Source organism: Cupressus sempervirens, chromosome 2 (genome assembly GCF_028749045.1).
Source record: "Cupressus sempervirens isolate cs-2001-9-10 chromosome 2, ASM2874904v1, whole genome shotgun sequence".
Taxonomy (NCBI): domain Eukaryota; kingdom Viridiplantae; phylum Streptophyta; class Pinopsida; order Cupressales; family Cupressaceae; genus Cupressus; species Cupressus sempervirens.
Genome location: NC_143119.1, coordinates 191,896,356 through 191,918,019, shown reverse-complemented (window position 1 = coordinate 191,918,019; position 21,664 = coordinate 191,896,356). Strand labels below are relative to the sequence as shown.

The following is a 21,664-nucleotide window of genomic DNA, read 5'->3' as shown; positions in this document are numbered from 1 at the left end:
CACGTGCCTTGCTCATATAGTTAAGATGGAACGATACTTTTAGACGGAAGCACCTACCCAGCTGACAAAATAGACATTAATCTATTATTAAAAATTAAATTAAAATTACAAAACAATTGCTTTAGAATTTATAAATAATTAATAAATTGCAATAGGCAGCAATTTTGTGGACTAGATAGCCATTTCGCTTTTAGACAACACTGGCACGAGTCTTAATCCTACAACATGAAACAACTAACAAGGCTGATGTAGCATATGGAATAGCAATTGCAGACGTTTGCTAATTTAATTCATGCAAGATGCCATGCTCCTCATTTGCGAGCTACATCATGTCTCTAAATAGTCAGGAAAGAAAAATTCTTACTATTCTTACTCAATGTTTTGTCCTATTAGAAGTTGAAGTCGGCATTATTTGTATAGATGTGTATATTTGGATCTATTGTATTTATATGTACTTTGATCTATAGATTTGAGAAGAAATTTTTTGCAATAGCTTTGTGAAACACTACTGTTGCATTATATTAAGTTTAAGAATTTAGTACTTTCAAACAATCGAAGCAAACTCTAAACAACTGAAATAAAATAAGATCATAATCGACTTAAATATAATTGAACAGTTACTTTTCTCAACATTGATGAAAATATTTGGTTATAACGTTTGATATCAATTACAATGAAACAAAAAAATGCATGTTACATTATCAGAACTCCAATTCTAACTCTTAACACATATAACCCTTACCCATAATATTAACGATACCCTCCCACTCTACATGCCCTGAAACTGTTTGTTGATCTAAATTTATAAAACCCTTATTGATAATTATAGTGTGTATTGTATTGTATATTATAACTGTGTATGAATAGCTTTCCTATATTAAGTGCATACTGTCCCTCATAACAAATTTGGCATGCATGTAGAGAGATGTCATGGAGTATTAGGAAGCAATTGAAATAAACGATTATGAATTTATAAAAAGCTCAACTGATATTATAAATGTGTAATGTAAATTTACACACTACATGTATGTGCGTGTCTATCATAAATTTATTATACATTTAACTCTTCCAATATACTGAATAGGATTATCTTCCAGGTCTACTTGGCAGTCATTCCCAGAAAGTTCACAAGGATCTAAATAGATCCAAATTGCCATCTAGATTTGTCAAATGACAAAGACCAGAAACATTTGACACTTGCAATGATCCGAAAGAGATGATATCAATTGTCACAAGATGACCAGAGTCTAGCCTAGAAAGATACTAAAAATGAGGGAGGTTTCAAGTTCTTATGTTTGTTCTCAAGCAAAGAGAATAAGACTCATATCCATGTAATATAAACTAACACAAGCTTCTGCTACAGATGAATGAAATTGAAAAACCCACTAGCCCCATATGCATCAATTGAAGATTTAAATTAGGAACATAAGCAAAGCAATTCATTCATTGAATACAAAATTTTGATTGTTTTAGCATGCTTTCTACAGCCATATTCGTTAGCTGCATTTATCCTGTTTCCAGTTGATTCGGCGTAGATGCTCGTTCATTGGCTTTTAGTAGTCCACCATTTTACAATTCCTCATTGTCGTTTTTTTGGGTTTCGGAAATGGCAAGTACACAACAATTTGAGCAAAAATGTTTATGTGGCTTCTTCAAGTTGAGTTTGTTGGAATGTGTAATTTCTCCTTCAAATGAAATATAAAATCGTACTAGAGGATTCTAGAAACTCCAGCTAGATTGCCGAATAGGATTAGATCAAATTAATATTTAAATTTGTAAAGTTCAAGAAATCATTTATATTTAGATATTTCTAAAAAAGTTTATTTTTTATGCTGAAGGGATGAAATGATTCTATTATTTCTATTTGTGTATTTTGTGTTTAATTATCATTGTGGATCCAATCCATCTACCTCCATTAGAATTCACTTGCACAAACCCTTCACAATGATAGTGATAGTAATGACGTTGGAATGATTTTCCATCCTTCCTTACCATGGCATTGATAGTTATGGTCTGAAATAATTTCCATCCTACCTTTCCTAAGCATTGATAGTTAGGGTCTGCACTATTTACCAACTTCTCTTTCTCAATAAGTCGTCAATAAGGCTAGGGTGCACCCACTTCCTTATAAATAGAGTCGGTGCTGCTGAGATTTTTTAAGATATTTAAAAAGGGAAACAGTTCTATGGATTTATAAATGAATCCGCTTCAAAAAAAACATAGTTGCTAAATTTAGTGGGAATTCATTTTGGTGGGAAAATGAAGTCTCGATTGTTGACAAATAACATAATTCCTCTCTAAGCTGGTGGGGCTAAATTCAGCACCACCCCTTTTTCATTCGCTCAAATTGAGAGGGTTAAAAATTTGGGGCTCCTATTTCGTAGGAAAAGATTCCGGTTAACCCTTTAGCCCCCCTAAAAAGGTATCATGGAGCCACCCACTCCACAAATATAGAACCCAAATTCCTCCTATAGGGCCCCTGCCTAAGTTGATGGTTGTGACCTAGAAATGGTTTAATTTTATCAAAACAAAAAAGCTATAAAGTGTTTCCTAGTTATTCCTTGCATATCTAGTATATCGCAGACAAATTTCCTTGAAATCCCAAGGTGTCCAAGATCACCCAGAAGCGCCAAGCTAAATGGTTAATCAACTCTTTTCTTATAGATGCACCCAGGCTGGATTAGATATCCGCGTACTCCCCTTTGAAGTGGAAACAAGGTGAGTGCATAAATCTATTTCACAAGCCTCAAGCTTCATTTGGCTAAGGGAACCAATCTGTCAAAATCACCCAGAGATTTACATCAATTCCAATGCACCTCCAAAAAACTGAACCTTGATCGAAGCACCAACATCATCATCATAAATTGGACTCAATCCTTTCATTATAGTAAACTATTTCAATATTTATAGCAGATCACAACAAATTATAATATAATATTACCCTGTTTTCTATTCTTATAATACCTTTTAATCAACATTCATGATATGATAGGCTTTCATGCAATTGTATTTGCAGACTGCAGTTACTTAATCTCAGCTTTCATTTCATTGCCAAAACAGTTTCAAAGCTGAAGCCCAGTTGATAAGGATCATATTTTATTATATTCTATTACTAAATACCATGATAGCTGTGAAAGGCCATGCCTGGAGCTCCTTACTAAGCACTTGAGAATTATTCTGTATGGGATAAATAACATACTGCTTATTCCCCAATTACTGTTAGTGAGGTCACTACAACAGTTTCTTAAACATAATTTCATACTCTATGATGTGCTAGGGCATATTTCCTTCAGAGAGAACTATGTTTACCATATTTCAAACTCCTGAACACAACAACGCCGAAATGAACAAGTAAAAACAACTCACCACACATCCATCAAACTGTATACAACTCTATTCATTAAATCTCTACCTTATCATCAGGATTTGTATTATTGATCAATCTGGAAAATACTAGGATTAACAATCATATGGATTATAAATGGAATGACAATTTACTATAATTTTTATACCTCTAATTCATTGACAGTGAGACAAATGAACTTTAGGACAAACAAACAATTAATGAGAAGCCTGTCCAAAAAGTTACTGAAAGAGAAGCATTAATAGGGAATTTCTGTTTGGCTCAAATGAGCAATCATATTCAAAGTGTTCACATATTCAACACCCCAGATTTGCCACCTAAATTTGAGACTATAACATAGATCATGTTTTATTAGGATTCGAATGCATAATTATTGCATCATGACCGATATTTCATGAGCAGTCAAACAAAACCACTTCTCATTGTGAACAGCAAGGGTTCTTTGAACTAGCTAGGCTCTCAAAATCTTTCTAAACCAACGAGAGTATATCAAACTGTACTTATTCCCAAATTACTGTTAGTGAGGCACACTACAACAGTCAGAATTCCAAAACTCCATGAAGTGCTAGGGCTTATTTCCTGCAGAGAAAGCTTTGTTACTGCATTTCAAACCCCTCGACACAATATTGCCAAAATGGGAAGTAAACACAACTCAGCACATTCGTTAAACTGTATACAACTCTGATCATTAAATCTTATGTTGTCACCAGGAATTTGCAATAATGATCAATCTCCAAAATACTAGAGTTAACAATAATTAAGTCGATAGGCTTCTCCTATAGAGCGAACGTTTCAAAATAGAATAATTATCTCTCATGCCCAGTCACCTGTCTCACGGCAATGCTTTTTAAACACAACTCAGCACATTCATTAAACTGTATACAACTCTGATCATTAAATCTTATGTTGTCACCAGGAATTTGTAATAATGATCAATCTCCAAAATACTGGAGTTAACAATAATTAAGTCGATAGACTTCTCCTATAGAACGAACGTTTCAAAATAGAATAATTATTTGTTTCATGCCCAGTCACATGTCTCATGGCAATACTTTTTAAATCATAGGACTCGTATTCATCACTTTTCCAGTTGCATTAACTTGTTATTGACATTTGTGGATTTTAATAAAATTCATTTTCTTTCTGCCTTTCTAATGACTTCCCGTTCCACTTTGAATATGATTCGAATTTATGATATTGCTATTCAAATTTAATTGTTACCGTTGCATTCCCTGGCTTAACGAGGATGCTGCCAATTGTCAATTGGGCTTGTACACTTGTATTTCTTCACATCAAACTCATTGTAGACAGCTGTGCAAACCTCTTCACATCAAACTCATTGTAGACAGCTGTGCAAACCTCAGGTTTACTGTTTGGGAGAAAATTTGGGAATTTTTTTTGTATATTGACAATGTGAGGTTTGAACTAATGACCTCCCCAAAGGAAGCCATGCCAAAATTGGAGATTTTAAGCGAATGCCGCGAATTTATTACAGTATTAACCGCACTCTCAAACTTAATTCACTTTAAAGATCACCGACAGCAGTCCACAAATGGGGAGTTTATAAAGGGCCCGGTTGAAATGGCATTTAAAAAATTATTCAGTTTACTGGCTGGTCAAAGGGAGGATGTCGAAACAAGCTCAATTTATAAAATCTTTGACGATATGTCGACGGTGGGGAAATTTATCTAGATGTGTAATAACTACCTTATATAGTGGTCCATGTTTTATGAAGACTTACAATACGTTTTTTAGTTTGATGGCGATGCCAATCAATTATTCTTTAGCAGTATTATATGCTGAATAGTGTCCATTCAAAATATTTGATTTATTCGATAGATAATGGGAGAAATTATGTATTAATTTAGCATATATAGGCGCAGCTTTTCATTATGATGATGACTGAAGTGGACTTCTTTTTTTCGGGGGATCTATCTATTTCAATTATGCCATTGTCATTCAAAGCTGGGCAAGGCAAAGAAGCTTACAGTAATTCTTATTGCTACCACTAATAATACTAAACCACGCTTCTGATGTTTCCGTTTTTTAAATTTAATACCATTTCACTGTACACTTGTTCGTTTGCATTCGAATATTGAGGGATGTTTTACCTGTCAACAAGGTTAGTCTGCGGAGCACTCCAAATGTCATTCTACAGTTACTTTGCATTTGAATATTAAGGAACGTTTGACCTGTCACCAAAATCTGCAGAGCAACAGAAATAAAAGGGCCAGACAGACAGGTTTTTTTGTAGATCGGGCTGCTTGAATAGAAGTTCAAAGACAATTCTAATTACTTCAACATTCACAGGTATTCAATGCATATCTACATTCATTGCTTTATTTCCTACAATTTTTTCACAATTTAATTTCTTTTCAACTTATTTGTTTTCTCTATAAATCGCTATGCACTTTAAGTTTTCTTTCACCATTAATAATGCTACATGTTTAATATATTTTGTTACCATTTTAGGAGGTTTCAATTGGAATTTTGAATACCCAATGGCTGCTTGAATGATATTAGGCGATCGAGAGTTTAGTAGGGAATTTCAATTTAGATTGGGGGGTGTAAATTTGGGAGAAAATTAGACTTGGGCGGCTCTTCTAAAGAATAATTTGAATATGCAAGGCATCAATATTTTATTTATCTCCAACCGACGACAATTCACATTGTGCTAAATTGCAATATTGTTATCTACATGCAATGTTAAAAAACCTCCTCTTGTCCAACGAATTAACCGTTTTTTCTTTCATTGGGCTGTCGATTTAACTGTTTTTTTCATTTGGCAGTTGTTTTACTTATTTGACATTGGGCTTTTTTCAGCAATTAATAATTTTTTGATATTAATAAAAATTTGTTTGGTCACTCTAGGCTGTATGTTTTTGTCATTTCTATGTTTGTCTTCAGCAATGATCCAAACGTTTATGCTTGTATTTAGCGATGACATTAATAGTTTTGTTTTAATAGTTTTGTTTGTTACGTTGTTAGGAATTCATTTGTTGTTTTGTGCTGTGAAAACCCCTAAAACTCGGTGTTTTTTTAATTGATTGTAAACATTCAAAGTGTAAAGTCTGATGATTTTGGTTGTCAGAGGAATTCGCTACGAGTTGTGATTTCTGTTGATGTGGAAGTTTTTAGCTCTATCTTTTGTGTTTGTTTTTTTCCCTTCTTGGACATAAATGTTTGTACTTGGAAGCAATTCTGTTAAATTTATTTTGACAATTTTATCTACTTCTCTTTTACAGGTTCACTAGTTGCAACAATGAAACAAAGAAAGTGGTTTTGACTTGCCATACACAAGATCTATTAATGAACTCCAAATATTTGCACTGCTCAAATTTGAATGGAAATCCTACAAGTTTTACCCATACAAAAATATTGTTCTATCCAATTTGACACACTTTTTTTTACTTACATACAATGCTTCTATCAAACATTAAGCATGTTTCTAATGACAATTTACATTGATATTGTAAACTACTATTTAGCTTCAAAAATACCTATGTTGTTAAGCACTTTTATCGAACATTATGCATGCTTATAATGGCAATTACTATTCAGCTTCAAAAATACCATTGTTGTTGAGCACTTTTAAACCACCTATGACCAGAAATCCTATATATCATAAGAAAATTATGTTGAACCCTATAGTGATCTATGCTATTTCATACAATGATAATATTCATAAAATACTCTATACCTCTAATTCATCTGTCCATGAGACAAAAAAACTTTATGGCACACAATTATTAGTAAGGCTTAGTAAGGCCTATTTGATAAGTTATTAAAAAAGAAGCATTAAATTGGGGATTTCTGTTCACAATCTAATAGATTCAACATCCCTGATTTGCCTCCTAACTTTAAGACTATAGCAAATAAAATACCATGTTGTTTTACCAGGATTTAATAGCATAGCCTTTTGCATCATGACCCATATTCATGAGCGGTGACTAGTACAAACCCATCTCTCCTTTGTGATGAGCTAGGGTTTGTTTAAATTAGCAGGCTCTCTAAATCATATACTTTATAAACCAGTAAGAGCAACTCGAACTGTGTACCTATTCCCAAATCATTGTTAACGAGGCACACTGCTATAGTTTCATGAACAGAACTCCATGCTTTCTGATGTGCTAGGGATTATTACCCTTCAGAGAAAACTATGTTACTATATTTCAAAGTCCTCAACATAATATTGTCAAAATGGACAAGTAAACACAACTTAGCACACATCCATAAGTAAACACAACTTAGCACATCCATAAGACTGTACACAACTCTGCTCATTAAATCTGTTCTATCATTGGAAATTTACAACATTGATCAATCTGGAAAATACTAGAATCAGCAATCATGTTAATAAAGAATGAAACCATAATATTTAGGGCACACAAATTATTAATTAAAAACCTTCTTGAAAAGTTATTAAAAGATATATATTAAATAGGGAAATTTATTTAAAATATATATATTAAATAGGGGAATTTATTTGGGGCAAATGAGCAGCCATATTCAAAATGTTCATGTTCTAATAGATTCACATCCCTGATTGCCTCCTATATTTGAGACTGCATATCAGGGGTGTTGAATCTAATAGAATGTGAAAATATTGAATATGGCTGCCCATTCGATCCAAATAGAAATCCTCATATTTGGTGCTTCGAATTAGCTATCCTCTCTATATCATGTACTTTCTAGAATCTAAACTAGTGAGAGAAAACCTAATTGTACTTATTCCCAAATTACTGCTATCGAGGCGCGGTAAAGTAGTTTTACAAACAGAGTTCCATACCCTATGATGTGGTAGGGCTCATTTCCTTCAGAGAAAACTATGTTAGATATTTCAAACCCCTCAACACAATATTACCAAACTGAAAACATCAAGACAAGCACATCCATCAAACTGTATACAACTCTGATCATCAAATCTGTGTTATCATCAGGAACTTACAATATTGATCAAAATGTGAAGTACTATGGTAAACAATCATATGGATCAGGCATTTCAAAATGAAACTTAGTACCAAATATCAGTTAGCCAATCAATATTAAAAATTACTAATCTTTCAAATAATGGAAACAACATGGTACACTTTAAGAATCAAGAACACCTTAGATGACTACAGTGATTACCCAGGCTGAATTGATTTGCCAAAAGGGCATCAATGCAAGATGGGGAATTTCATTCGCCCGATTTAGCATCCTTGTATAGAAAATTCAGAATTTAGATAAGATATTCATTGATGCCTCGACAACGAACAATAATCTTTGAATAGGTGATGCAATTTCAACTTTCCTTTTACCTGTAGGTGCCTCATATTAAAATTATTGGAAAATAATGACCTTAAAAGTGGAGGGTACCCCTTCAAAATTCTCTATAAATGAGATTTAATATGCTAAACCTAAACTGTTACAAACAAAGTATAAATCTATGGAAATAGTTTTCATTATTGTACAGGTGCAATTATAAGATTGCTATCATTGTAACCTGTTGATAGGAAGAAATCATCGGTAATGGGTAGAAAATATTCAATTAAACATCCATCCAAACCATCATATATAATTGGCATCTATAAAGCTTAAAAATAATATAACCAACATTATCCAAGGGAGTTCTACATCCTTGCACAAAAGTATGTTTCTCTACATGATTTAACTCTTAATTGAGTACATAACAATCAATTTGTAGAGAGAAAACACATATTGAAGAATTATTTTGATGTCTACTATATAACAAGGCAGAGGAGTTATGCTACCCTACAAATAATAAAATAATCATCATGTACAAACTTTTCATATTTTTCATTGATAAACATCAACCAGCCAATGATAACATTTGGAACCAAACCCTTTTCTGTCATCTCATCCATAATTGAGAGAGGACTTTCAATTTTAGTTTCCTTACAAAATAAAATCACTCAATATATTGGAGTAATGCCAACCACTTACATGTTTTAGAAAGAATTTCAAGACCTTATCCCCTTTTCTGTCATCTCATCCATAATTGAGAGAGGACTTTCAATTTTAGTTTCCTTATAAAATAAAATCAATCAATATAGTGGAGTAATGCCAACCACTTAGAAAGAACTTCAAGACCTTATCCATTTCACCAATTTCACAATTAACACAATCTTATTCATTAGTGAATGTGCTTTAAAAAAAAATTCCTGCCTTCCATTTATTATTGGATTATCAATGATTCCGATGTATGTCACTTCATTAGGTTTCAAATCCCTTGTTGTCAAAACATCTTATCTCCCATGTTCATGCCGTCTATTGTACAAATACACACATCAAGAACACTGCATATCACTGTATTAGAGGCATGTACCTTGTTTTCCATTTCCCCTCTTACTCTGACATAAACCAGCAATTACAACATTGTATCCCAAAACATTTGGGGAGTAGTCCTTTCTTAGCATCTCTTTGAACAACTTTTGAGCCATCTATTAGGCTAGATTAAGTGTAGCTGTTAAGCAAATGGTCATCTCGTAGCATTTCAGCTACTAGTCCTAGAGTGTCATCTACTCTTTCTACTTTGCAAAGACCGTCACTCAGAGTGGTACGTGCAACACCATTTAGAAAGCAATAACCATTTCTCTTTTTAGCTACTAACCTTAGAGCTCTATCTTCTTTACCCACCTCGCAGAGACCATCTATTGAGATACTGTACGTGACACAGTACCTAGAAAAAGGTTATTTTGTGTTACTTCAGCTATTAAATCAAGAACTTCAATAATTATACCGATCTGGCAGATTCCATCTATCAGAGCATCATACCTAACGATGTAAGGAAAACAGTGAACATGCCTCATTTTGTGCAAGAGGTTATTACCTTCCTCAATCAAATCACGTGTACTCAAAACAAAGTTATAAGTGATAGCATGTGGATGTACCTCCATATCTTTCATTTCTGTAAAAGAGGAAATGACTCTGCAGACATCAGCATTATTTCCAATATCCCCCCAAAGCGGACTGAAGGATACGGCATCGGGAGGAAGGTGTTTGGTTAGTACCAACTGGAAGAGGTCCCAAGCCTGATTTGTGATTCCTAATTTGCAGAGGATATCAATGGACTGACTGAAGTGCACAGAATTAAATTTGTGAATGATGCGACCATATGACGCACTACAATGCTTTACAGAATGAGAAGAAAATACCTTTTTAAACACGGGGCATATGCATTTCTTCTTCACATCCCTGCTATTAAGGGAGTCGACCAAAGCCGCTCCTAATCCTCAAACATCGTCTCCTGCCTTACCCTATTCATCGTCCTCAGAGGAGATAAATCCTCAATGGCTTACTTATTTGCGTTTTCAGATTTAAAAAATAAAAGACATAAAACCCTAACCCTAAAATGTTTGTGTTTACGATTTAGACCTAATTTACCTTGTAAAAAACATAATCTTGTCCAAAAAAATCCATCGTTCAAATCAGACTAGTGATTTTGTATTTGTTGTTTTTTTAAATTGCCATGCCATATTGTTTTGAGAGCTGATTTATATGATGATCTTATACCTACTTACTTTTCTAAATAGTATATAAGATTTCGTGCTTCGGATAATTTTTTAAAAATATTATTTAATAAGCATAAATTAAATTAATATTTTATTTTTATTTTTTTTAAAAATTAAAGAAATATTATTTGTTTATTTAATTTATCATATCTTAATAAATTATCATCTAAAAAAATAGCACGATAAAAAATAAAATAAAATAATTATAAAAACTAACAAATAAACTAATTTAAATTTGTTAACTTAAATATATAAATAAAATAATCATTTAAAAAAATCTACATCAAAAAAATTATTATGAAAAATTAATATGAGAAATATAAAAATATATTAAAAAATAGAAACTCACAAATATCCTAGCTAAACTAATTTTAAAAATAATTTAAAATAATTTAAAAATAAAACTTCAATCAATTTTAAAAATCAAAAGTTAGATTTATGAAATTCTATCTTTAGTTGAGTTCTGAGTTTGAGCTCTAGTTTAGAAGTTAAAATTAAACTCTCGAACCCGATTCTGAATTGGATTGAGAGAGTAGGGTTTCTTGCTTCATGTGAACTTTCAGTTTTTTTGTGTATGACTCTTTGTCTAAGCTTTCTTTTTGTAGGCACCACTTGTCAAACCACATTTACTACGAGAGCTTTTAGGTTAGGATATAATGGCTCCAACCAGCAGTGAACCAGTTGTTTTTGGTATTCACGTTGCTGCTTCGGATTGCCATGGTGCCGCCTCAGAACAAACGCTCGCGCAAGTTTGTCTCGAAGGTCTTTCACGAGGTAATCCTGACATTATCCTTCCTTTGCAAGAATTTGATGATGCTTGTGACTGGTTAGAGCAACATACCTTGATTGGTTATTTTGTTGGTAGGACTCCTTCTGAAGCTATGCTCTGAGACTGGGTTAACAAATGTTGGACTCCTCATAGAGTCCGCCTTGATGTTGTGCAAAACCTTACCAAAGGTTTTTTTTTAATTTTGCTTCGCTAACCTGTCGCAAGCAGACGCAGTCTTTAACATCGAACCTTGGTGTATGCGTTCCTCTCTGCTTGTTTTCCAAAAATGATAAAAAGCTTAGGGTTCCTATGTGGGTCAAGTTTCCAAGCCTTCCCTTGCCATGTTGGCCTTTCATTGAGTCCATTGTCAAAGCCCTTGGCAAAGTTGTCACCAAGGAGCCTCAAAAAAAATTTAATGCTTGCCCACAGCGATGCGTTTGCATCAAAGTTGATCTTTCCAAGGATCTCAAGGATTCTGTGGAAATCCATATTGGAGCTCAAACCTTCTCCCAAAAGGTGCTTTACTTGAATCTACCTAACACCTATTATAGGTGCCAGACCGCGGAACACAAGATCAAGGATTGCCCTCTGGCTATGCCTAGGGTCAAGCCCAAACCTAAAGAAGCGCCTACCAAACAGGCCGAAGGAAAAAGGGAAGAATGGGTTATTGTTGGGCACAAGGGCAAGGTTCCCTTGAATCCCTTGTCCCCAAAGCAATCTTATGTGGCGGTAGCCGTGGTTCCTCTTATTCCCATAGGAGTGTCCGCACTGGCTAGCGTGGGGACACAAGCGGCTTCCACAGTGCCTATTTTGGGGGTTTCGCAGGTTCCAAACCCTACTAGTACGCAGGGGATTAAGGCAGCCGCCAAGGTTTCACCTTGGCTGAGGTTCGTGCTCCTCTTGCAATTTCTTCCATCGTGCCATCAGCGACAAGATGTTCTCGTAGTCCTCCTGCACCTGCGGAGATACCAAAAGTGAAATGGCAAGCTATAAGGTCAAAGGATTTTTCGTCCGACTTCCACCTAGTTTCTACCTTCTTGCAGAATAGCTACTCCTCTCTTGAGGATGAGAATGATATGGAAGAGTTCTCATGAACTTCCTCTCTTGGAATGTTCGAGGTCTTATAGACCTCCCTAGAAAATTCTATGTCCAGGACGCCCGTCATAGACTTGGTAATTTAGATTTTCTCTGCCTACAAGAAGTTAAGATTTCTAGTTTCATGCTTTCTGCTGCGTGCCATGTCATTTGGCAGGATGGTGTTATGTTTTCCTCTCAGCATGAACCTGGCCGAGGTGGTGTAGTTACTCTCTTGTCACCTCACCTTCATTCTGCTATTTATTTCGCACGATTCTGACCCCACGCATAGTATTATTTGGCTTTTGCTTTCCATTTACAATCATTCTTTTAGAGTCATTAATGTTTATGTCTCCAATGATGTTGTGGAAAGGTCCCAGATGTGGGTTTGGCTAGTTGACAACTTGCCTCCTACTACTTGGGTCATGTGTGGGGACTTCAATATGGTTGAAGTGGCATCTAATAAAGATGGCATTTTGCCCCTTTGGTGGAGAGCTGGGGAAAGAGAAGCCTGGTACTACATGCGAAATAAATTGGGCCTTTTTTATCTCAATACAAACCGCCACCAAGGTAGTGGGGTTTGGCACACTTGGTCCAACTTTTGAGCTGGCTTTGATTGCATTTTAAAATGTCTCAATCGTGCTATGATCTCTGTGCAATCTTTTTTCTCTTTTTCTGAAGATCGAGATATGCATGTCATTCCCTTGACAGATGTGATGTTATCTGACCACTATCCCATCTATTTTGTCATTTCTTGGCAAACAGTTGTCCCCAAGGTGGCCAAGTCTCAATTCTTCCTCAACACGTCTATGTTGCTGCATGCTTCCACCATCTCGCACATCCAACATGTCTAGAATTTGGAGCCACGTCCACCATCCCAGCGAGGATGGATTCAATGGTGGAATGATGCCATTACCATAACTACTCAATTTCTGCACATCTATGGGCGCTAGGTGGCAATTTTCAGGAAACTCTCTTATGAAGCTAACACCCTCACCCTCAAAAAAGCCTCTGAGGCTCTCACCTTCAACCCCTTTGATGTGGATTTGCAAATTCACCTTGCCAAGCTTTGCCATGACAAGAAAATTGCTGACAACTATGCTGCCTGCGAGGCTCAAATCAAGGCTCATCTCCACTGGTTGGAGGTTGGCGATAAAGCCTCGAAGGAGTTCTTCCAGGCTCTCTGAGACTGTCATACTAATGTTGGGATTAAAAAGATCAAACAAGGAATGGTTGTTCTGTCTAGTCTCCCTAACATCCTGCAAGCATTCATTCATCATTATGAGAAGACCTTTTGTTCGCAGGGAAATTCGGTTGCTCAGGAGGAAGCTCTCAGAAAGTGTATCTTTGTTACTCCAAACTGCCTTATGGTTGAGCAACGTGCTTTCTGTGAGTAACTTCTTTCCCTCAGAGACCTTAAAGAGGCAGTTTACTCCAAGGCGGATGACAAGTCTCCTAGGTGTGATGGCTTTCCCTGTGAATTTTACAAACACCTCTAGGAACAAATAGGTCCTGACTTGCACAAAGTCTATCTTGAAGCATATCATACTAAAAGCTTAGGAGCGATAATAAATAAAGGGAATATCAAATTCATACCTAAAGCTAGTGATCCTGAGGACATATGCAATTAGAGGCCCATTACCCTTCTGAATGTGTCTTATAAGATCATTGCCAAGGCGCTTTCTCTCAAAATCAGGCACATGTTGCCTTTAATTGTGTGGCCTGAGCAAACTAGCTTCATCAAGTCTAGATATATTCTTGACAACATCATTGTTGTCTAGGAAGGTATGGAATGGGCTCACATGTCCAAGCAGCAGGCTATCTTTTTAAAGATAGATTTTGCTAAAGCCTATGATCGCATTGAATGGCCCTTCATCTTGGCTATGCTTCAGGCTTTGGGTTTGGTCCCAATTTTCTTCAGTGCATGGAGATGCTCTTTGGTGATGCTAATGCTTGCATTACCATCAATAATTCACGATATGAGGCTTTTGGACTTTTTCGTTCAATCAGGTAAGGTTGCCCTCTAGCTCCAGCGCTTTATGTCCTTGCTACTGAAGGTTTTGGCTATTTGCTAGCTCATTATATGTCTTTAGGGCTGGTTCGTCGCATTTCTTTGCCTAAATCTTCCTCCTAGTTAGTCAAGGGTCATTTTGTTGATGATTCCTTTCTTACTCTTCTTGAGGATGAAGAGAACATAAAAAATGCTTTAAATTGTTTGGACACCTTTTGTCAAGCCTCTGGCTTTGCCATCCAATAGCATAAAATGCTCTGCTACCACTAGTCTTTTTTGCCAGCTTCACCTTGGCTCAGCTAGTTCCAGTGGAAATGGGTTACTCAAGGGGAAATCTTCCACTTTCTTGGCATTCCCTTTGCCTTCCAGGCCTCTCTTGTGGAGCTTTGGAATGCTGTGCTTTCCAAGATTAGCAAAAAGCTTGACTATTGGCTCACCAAGCCGCTTTCTCTTACTAGTAAATTCCAGATTTGTTCTAAGATTATGGCCACCACTCATGTGTACTATTCTTCCTGTTGGGCGCCCTCCAAAGCTTCCTATCTCAAGTTGGAACGTTTGCTCAAAGATTTTCTTTGGGCTTCCGGTTCTGACAATCATGGTTTTCACAGAGTTACTTGGGATTTTTGTTGTGGAGTCTGGTGGTCTTGGCCTGCTTTCCACTCAAAAATAGGGCCTTGCTCTCTGTGCAAAATGGATTATCCGAGCTATTTCTAGGGGACGAAGCCTAGAAGATTTTGGTAAGGCATTGCATTTCTTCTGGCTTCCCTGTTAACAGGCCTACGTGGAAGGGGATTTGTTTTCAAACCCTTCTCATCATGCATGAACTAGTGGCCATTCAGGGTTCATTTGTTATTAAGAGTATCTAGAAAGCCTAGGAAGCTCTTAAGTCGTGGCTTCGTTAGGCTGGAGATGAGTTTCGCAATGGGCTCTCCTTGAATCAATAGAACATTTGGTGGTCTCCCTTGTTTGCAATTTAGGGTTCTCCTCTCGCAAAGATTCAAGGTGCCAGTGCTCTATGTTTTTTCAAACGTGGCATCTGAACTCCTAAGGATCTCTTTCCAAGAGTCACCATGAGTTTCAGGTCATGGGAAGATATGCAAGTTCAGTACTGCCTTGTCAGTATGGATCAACAGACTTTTGACCTTATGTTTTCTTCCATCCCTATGCACCTAGTTCATAAGGTGGGGATTCAATCTGTTCAGCCTTGGTGGCATCATTGGAAGTGGTATCCTGCCACTCCATTTGCCAATTATAAGCCCAATATGGGGTATAGATGGCTCTCGCCCCATCTTTCAATGGTTGACACGCTTAACTAGCAGTGGCATTTGCAATCTTCGCTTTCTCAATGGAGAAAATGTTTTGACACCATTTGGAGTGCTATTACAGTACCCAAGATTACCCACTTTGCTTAGTGCCTTGCCTGTCAAGGTCTTCCCCTGGGGCCTCGACTCAAGCACGTTGGGGCTCCTGATCCCAGATGCCCCTTATGTGGTCAACCTGAGTCCTTTTTGCATATTTTCTAGTTTTGTAAGCGTGCTCAAAATTATTGGCACTAGATTCATGATTTTTTCAAGCCTTTTAGGCTTGAACCATTTTCATGGCACATGATCCTGTTGGGTGATTCCCCCAGAATTCCTCAAAAATTCACTCAGATTTGGCATACCTTCAAGATGGAAATTTTGTTTTCTCTGTGGAAAGATAGGAATGTTGTTTTGTTCACCCATAGTTTTTTGGATGTTAACATTGCTATGTACACTAAGGCATGCATTTGTAACAATGTGATTATGCAAATCCCGGTGCAAGCTAATAAAGTTACCCTAAAAGTTGCTCACTTACAGGAATTGTTAAATCACTGGGGCAATGCTCCTTGCACCATTGCCAGAGTTCCTCTGGATGCCTTGGCTGATGCCTCTATGCCTCGTGGTCGTCATTCTCACCGCTAGTCCTCAGGCCGCCACTCACACATGCCGTGCTCCCAAGCTTCTCGCCACCGCTCTCCTAGTGGTGGTGATGGCAGATGGAGGCGTCGCTTTGCTTCCCCACCCCGTGGTGGTTCTGGTTGGTCCTCGGCTCCTCCTTCTAGGCCTTGGCAGGCGTAATCTAGGAAATTTCCTCGCCTGGCTTTGGCGATTTCTCCTCCGCAGCCAGAGGCTAAGGATGCAGAGGTTGCCCCTAATCCTGCTGCTGATGATGATGGTTGGACTATTCCCAGTCTGCCCCACAATCCCACTGATATGTGGGGATTTCCTAATAATGATGATCCTCCTCCCTCGGCTGGCACTGCCTTGGCAACCTGAGGTTGTTTATTCTATTTTTTTTTTAATGGATAGTTGTGGTTACCGGCTGAGGCCATGTCTTTAAGTCTGGCTTCGGCCGTATGAACTCTTTCACAGAGTGATCTTGTATCCCCCAACCCCTTTTTTGTGAATTGTATTCTTAGTATATTTTATTAATAGAAAAGGACTATTCATTAAAAAAAAAAACCAAAAGTTGAATAAAAGGAATAAAAATGTGAGTTAAAAGTGGATATAGCGACTAATTAAGTTTCTAAATAAATAGGAAAAAAGAGAGAGTTAAAATTAGAGATAAATTATAAATTAAATGGTGATGTTGAATGGCTCACAAAGAGCCCAGCAGGGATCAAGTCTTTATGAGTGCAAGGCTCAAAGACATCATAAGGGATGAGGTCGGGATTGTGCCTCGAGCGCAATATGGATGCTCCTTAATCCTTGGCTCTTAGCCGAAGAGGTTTTAGGCACGCGTTGGCCTGTATCAGGTACCTAAAACTTGTTTGCGGATGACCTTCATCAAAAAATATAAAATAAAATAAAATCGCATCTCAATAAATTAAATTCTAAATAATTTCAAACTAAAATAAAATAATATTTATTTTTTAAAACTAAAAAATCACTAATTACTAATTAAGTTAAATAAACAAATTTAAAAATAAGAGGTAACAGTAGAAATAATAAATAAATAAATTTAAATATTTAAATAATGTAAGACATATCTTATTAGTTTATAGTTATAAATTTTAAGTGAAAAAAAAATGGAAAAAAAATAGTAGTTAAGACTATAGATGATAGCTAAGTAGCAGTCGCATGCTTTTGTACATGCAATTATGAGCCGATAGTAAACATAGTTTTTTTAAGAATATAAATACCCACTTTCTGAAAAGGATCTGTTTCTCAAAACAATAATGGCTTAAGTGATTGACAAATTAAGTTTCCACAGTTCAAGATGATGAACATAACATTGAAAGTTTTGACAATCTACATACTAATATGAAATTATACATTAACAATATTTGTTTTATGTTCAACTATATTTATTTATTTTATCCTTTTAAATCAATATATCAAATCATGCTCCAGTATCCATCTTATCATAATATTAAGAAAGAGAAGAAAAAATATCACACAAGAAGTGAGTGAGATAAGCTACCCATACTATCATGGAGTAATAAAGACACTATATTTGTCACAACTAAGCATATCATAAGGATATAAACATGTAAAGATGTTGCATTTCTCATCACTCATGAGCATTTAATCATAATAGTAAACTTTATTTCCAATGGAAAACACAACATGGTAATTTCAAATACATAAACAAAAGTTTACATCAAATAACAATATCCTAGATAGGTAAAATACACATTTTCTTGAAACATGCCAAACTTATTAATCATTGTTAATTTTCAATGATCTGTAAAAATAGATTGGTTATGATTAAAATTGCAAAATTATCTTAACCTTCCATTTTAGAGATCAAGTGATCATAATAAATGAAGACAATTTAATACTCGATAAAAAACCACAAATCATTTTTTATCTCAACCATTCATTAACATACAATCATGTACTAAAAATAATGAGTTTGATTGAAGGTTCCATATTATTAATGCAAATAATCTAAAACATCAAGGCATCTGAAATGTCCCTTTACTGATTTTGTATGATATTTCAAGCCTCAAATCAGATCTTTAAAATCAAACAACCAATATTACAAAGATCCACCAATTTCTCAATAAAACCCAAATCGGGTATGCCAGAAATAGTGCCAAAAGCTTCACAGCTTCACCTATTATTAATAAATCTGAAAGTGGAAATTTTTACAAAAATTTGAGCAGCATAACAGCCTATAAAATGATATTTTCATATCTGTATAACATGCACACAATAGCTCCCAAACGGAGGACAAAAACAATGCTCATTGGGCTCCCGAAAATAGCACAAAATAGCTCGGAATCACCACAAAAACTTAATAATCTATCACAGAAGTATAATCATATCCAAATACATATATTCAACTCTATTTTAACACTTTAAAGTCTGATATACAGCAGCAACCCAAACTGATATGAAATACTCAACTAGAAACACCAAACTCTTACAAAAAACACACCCGAAAAACCACAAATCTGCATTGTTCAGCACAAAGGCAAACTCTGCATGAGCATGCACATGGAATGGCTTCAAGCTCCCATCCTTAGCCTTCCTAGAAACCTGCAAACTCCCATTCTTGGGTCTCCTTCTCCACAGGTTTGACAGCCTCTGAAGAATAACAAAGAAATGAGCAAAAATCAAGTTCTCGAATCAGCCCAAAATGCTTCCAAACTCTTTAAAAGAGGGCATAACCCTAACTCACGTCCAAGAGGGGTTAAATAAACATATTTTAATAATAATTTTCATTTATTAGTCCATTAGATTCCAAAGATTATCCCCTTTTTCCGAAACTTCACCTTTTTGGGCCTGCTTGCCTTAGAAAAGATTATTATTTTTTATTATTTGAAAAGGGGACATGACAAGTCCTCCCCTTCCAAATATTGCTTGTCCTTAGGCAATGGCTGAACAATAAAACAATCAATCCACCTGGATCCCAAATTTAGTCATGAACTATACTATTTTCAATTAACACAGGCTCCTGCAATATCCTCTGCAATATAACCAAGAGGAATCCATATTCAAACTGACAATTACTGCTCAACCAAACTCCAAAGTCACAACTTCCACAGTCAGAAACCCACGAGACACAAACCCTAAGAACATCAAAACCCAAGTAAAGTGGACAAATCAAACTACCAACATAGTAAATACCTTCAATGCATCCCACTAGCCTATACGAAATGTATAATCCAACTCTGCAACAATGGTGAATGCTCCCGAATGAAACTGTACCAAGTATGGAGAATCCACACACTGTACAACTCCTGCAGTCAACACAACTCTGCATATCACCGACCACTATCTCATAACCATAACTCCCATGCACCCCTGATGGTGAAAAGCCATCACAAGATAAACAACAAGAAATGGAACCCAAACCAAATTTGCCCGCCATCAACTCCTCAACACAAGGATCAAATGCTAACTGATGTACATAGCGTGCAATATAATGTTGATAAAGAAAACCAACCTCAGTCAATAGCTCACCATGAACAAGTGATACAACCCACTATGACTAATCACCAGCTAAGTCAGGAGATGTCATAGCTAAAGGAGTAGAATCAATAACAAAACCCACTGAAGCATCACTCCAAAACTCCTGCTCTAAGTCATGTATTATCAAGCTATCAACTGCAGAACCTATTGCCATGTCGTGCCCATCACAACTCTCATCCCGAGGCGTTAAACTATCCCATAACTAATGATAAGCATTAGGAACCAAAGTACATCTCTGTATCATCATCTCATCAACATGGTCATCAAAGGTAAATTGATGAGCATTCCTCATAATGTAATGCCGATAGAATGCACCAATCTCAGTCAGTGGCTCAGATTGCAATCTAGATGTAACTAACTGTAATTGATCACTAACCAAGTTGGAACTGACTACTACCTCTAAAGACATCACCAAGGGAGTAGTATTACTAGCAGGAACCATGCCAACTGTCAGCTCACCAACATCACACATGGTCTTTGATACAACATCTCTAGTCTCCGTGCCATTAGTACTAGAGGTCACCACCATGTCAGGCATACCACAACAATCTACTGCAGCACCCAACTCAACTGAACCTGACTCTAGTGGGGACGAATCTGATATGCCAATGTTAGTATCAAGGATGGATGCATCCCCATCTCCACTATCTTTGACAATCTCGACCATGGACATCCTTGAATCACCAGACACCACAGCTTGTGACTGTACAGAATCTAGTAAAGACTGTAGTTGCTCTAACTCCATGGTCACCTTAGTCAAATGAAATTGTGACTCCTTGAAAGCCAACTGTGTACTCTCAAGAATCTCAGAAGTCACCTCAAGCTACTGAGTAAGCTCATTCACCTCATCTTCCTTGGCCAAAAATGCATCATATGTTGTACTGCCCCACTCCATAAGATAATCTCTGTTAGCTACCAACTGCATATAATCCTATCTCAGAATCCGGATAGCCTCCCATAAAGAGTGGAACTCTGTCAAGGAAAGATAACTGCCTCCCTGCTCATCACTAGTAGGAGAACCCCATCCATAAACTGCTAACAATTGACGAGCATCATCGAAATGTTGGCAAGCGATAGCAATGTCTCGCTCACTAACTCTCAACTGACTAGACACATGATGGCAATGGCTAGACTGTATCCTACAACCCTCCTCTGATGCACTGTCTAAAGGAGCATCCTCAAGGTTACTGGTCTCTAGAGTATTACCATCCATATCATGCAAATCAACTCCAAATCTCATATCAACATACGAAGTATCAAAAATTGTAGCACTACTATCCAACTGCTCTGTACCAAAAGAAACCACCAAGGAAACTAAGTCTTCAAAACTGCCCACTGCATCATGTTGGATGTCATCAATGCCAATATGATCCTGGGACTCATCTGTACACACTGCCAAATATGAAAGATCATCAACACATTCCAGCAAGTATGGTCAACTGGATATATGAACAAAGCCCAACACCGATGTATAAAAACTAATACCAA

At 36.4% G+C, this 21,664-nt stretch overlaps 1 long non-coding RNA gene across 1 annotated transcript; it reads right to left on the bottom strand.

Annotated features, from left to right (window-relative positions):
* Positions 1-9,513: 9,513 nt before the first annotated feature.
* On the bottom strand, positions 9,514-10,638 carry LOC149571725 (uncharacterized). The gene is made up of 2 exons (XR_016359870.1): positions 10,522-10,638; positions 9,514-10,412 (listed from the first exon to the last, which is right to left on the bottom strand). It is a non-coding gene; the product is annotated as an uncharacterized LOC149571725 (long non-coding RNA).
* Positions 10,639-21,664: the final 11,026 nt, after the last annotated feature.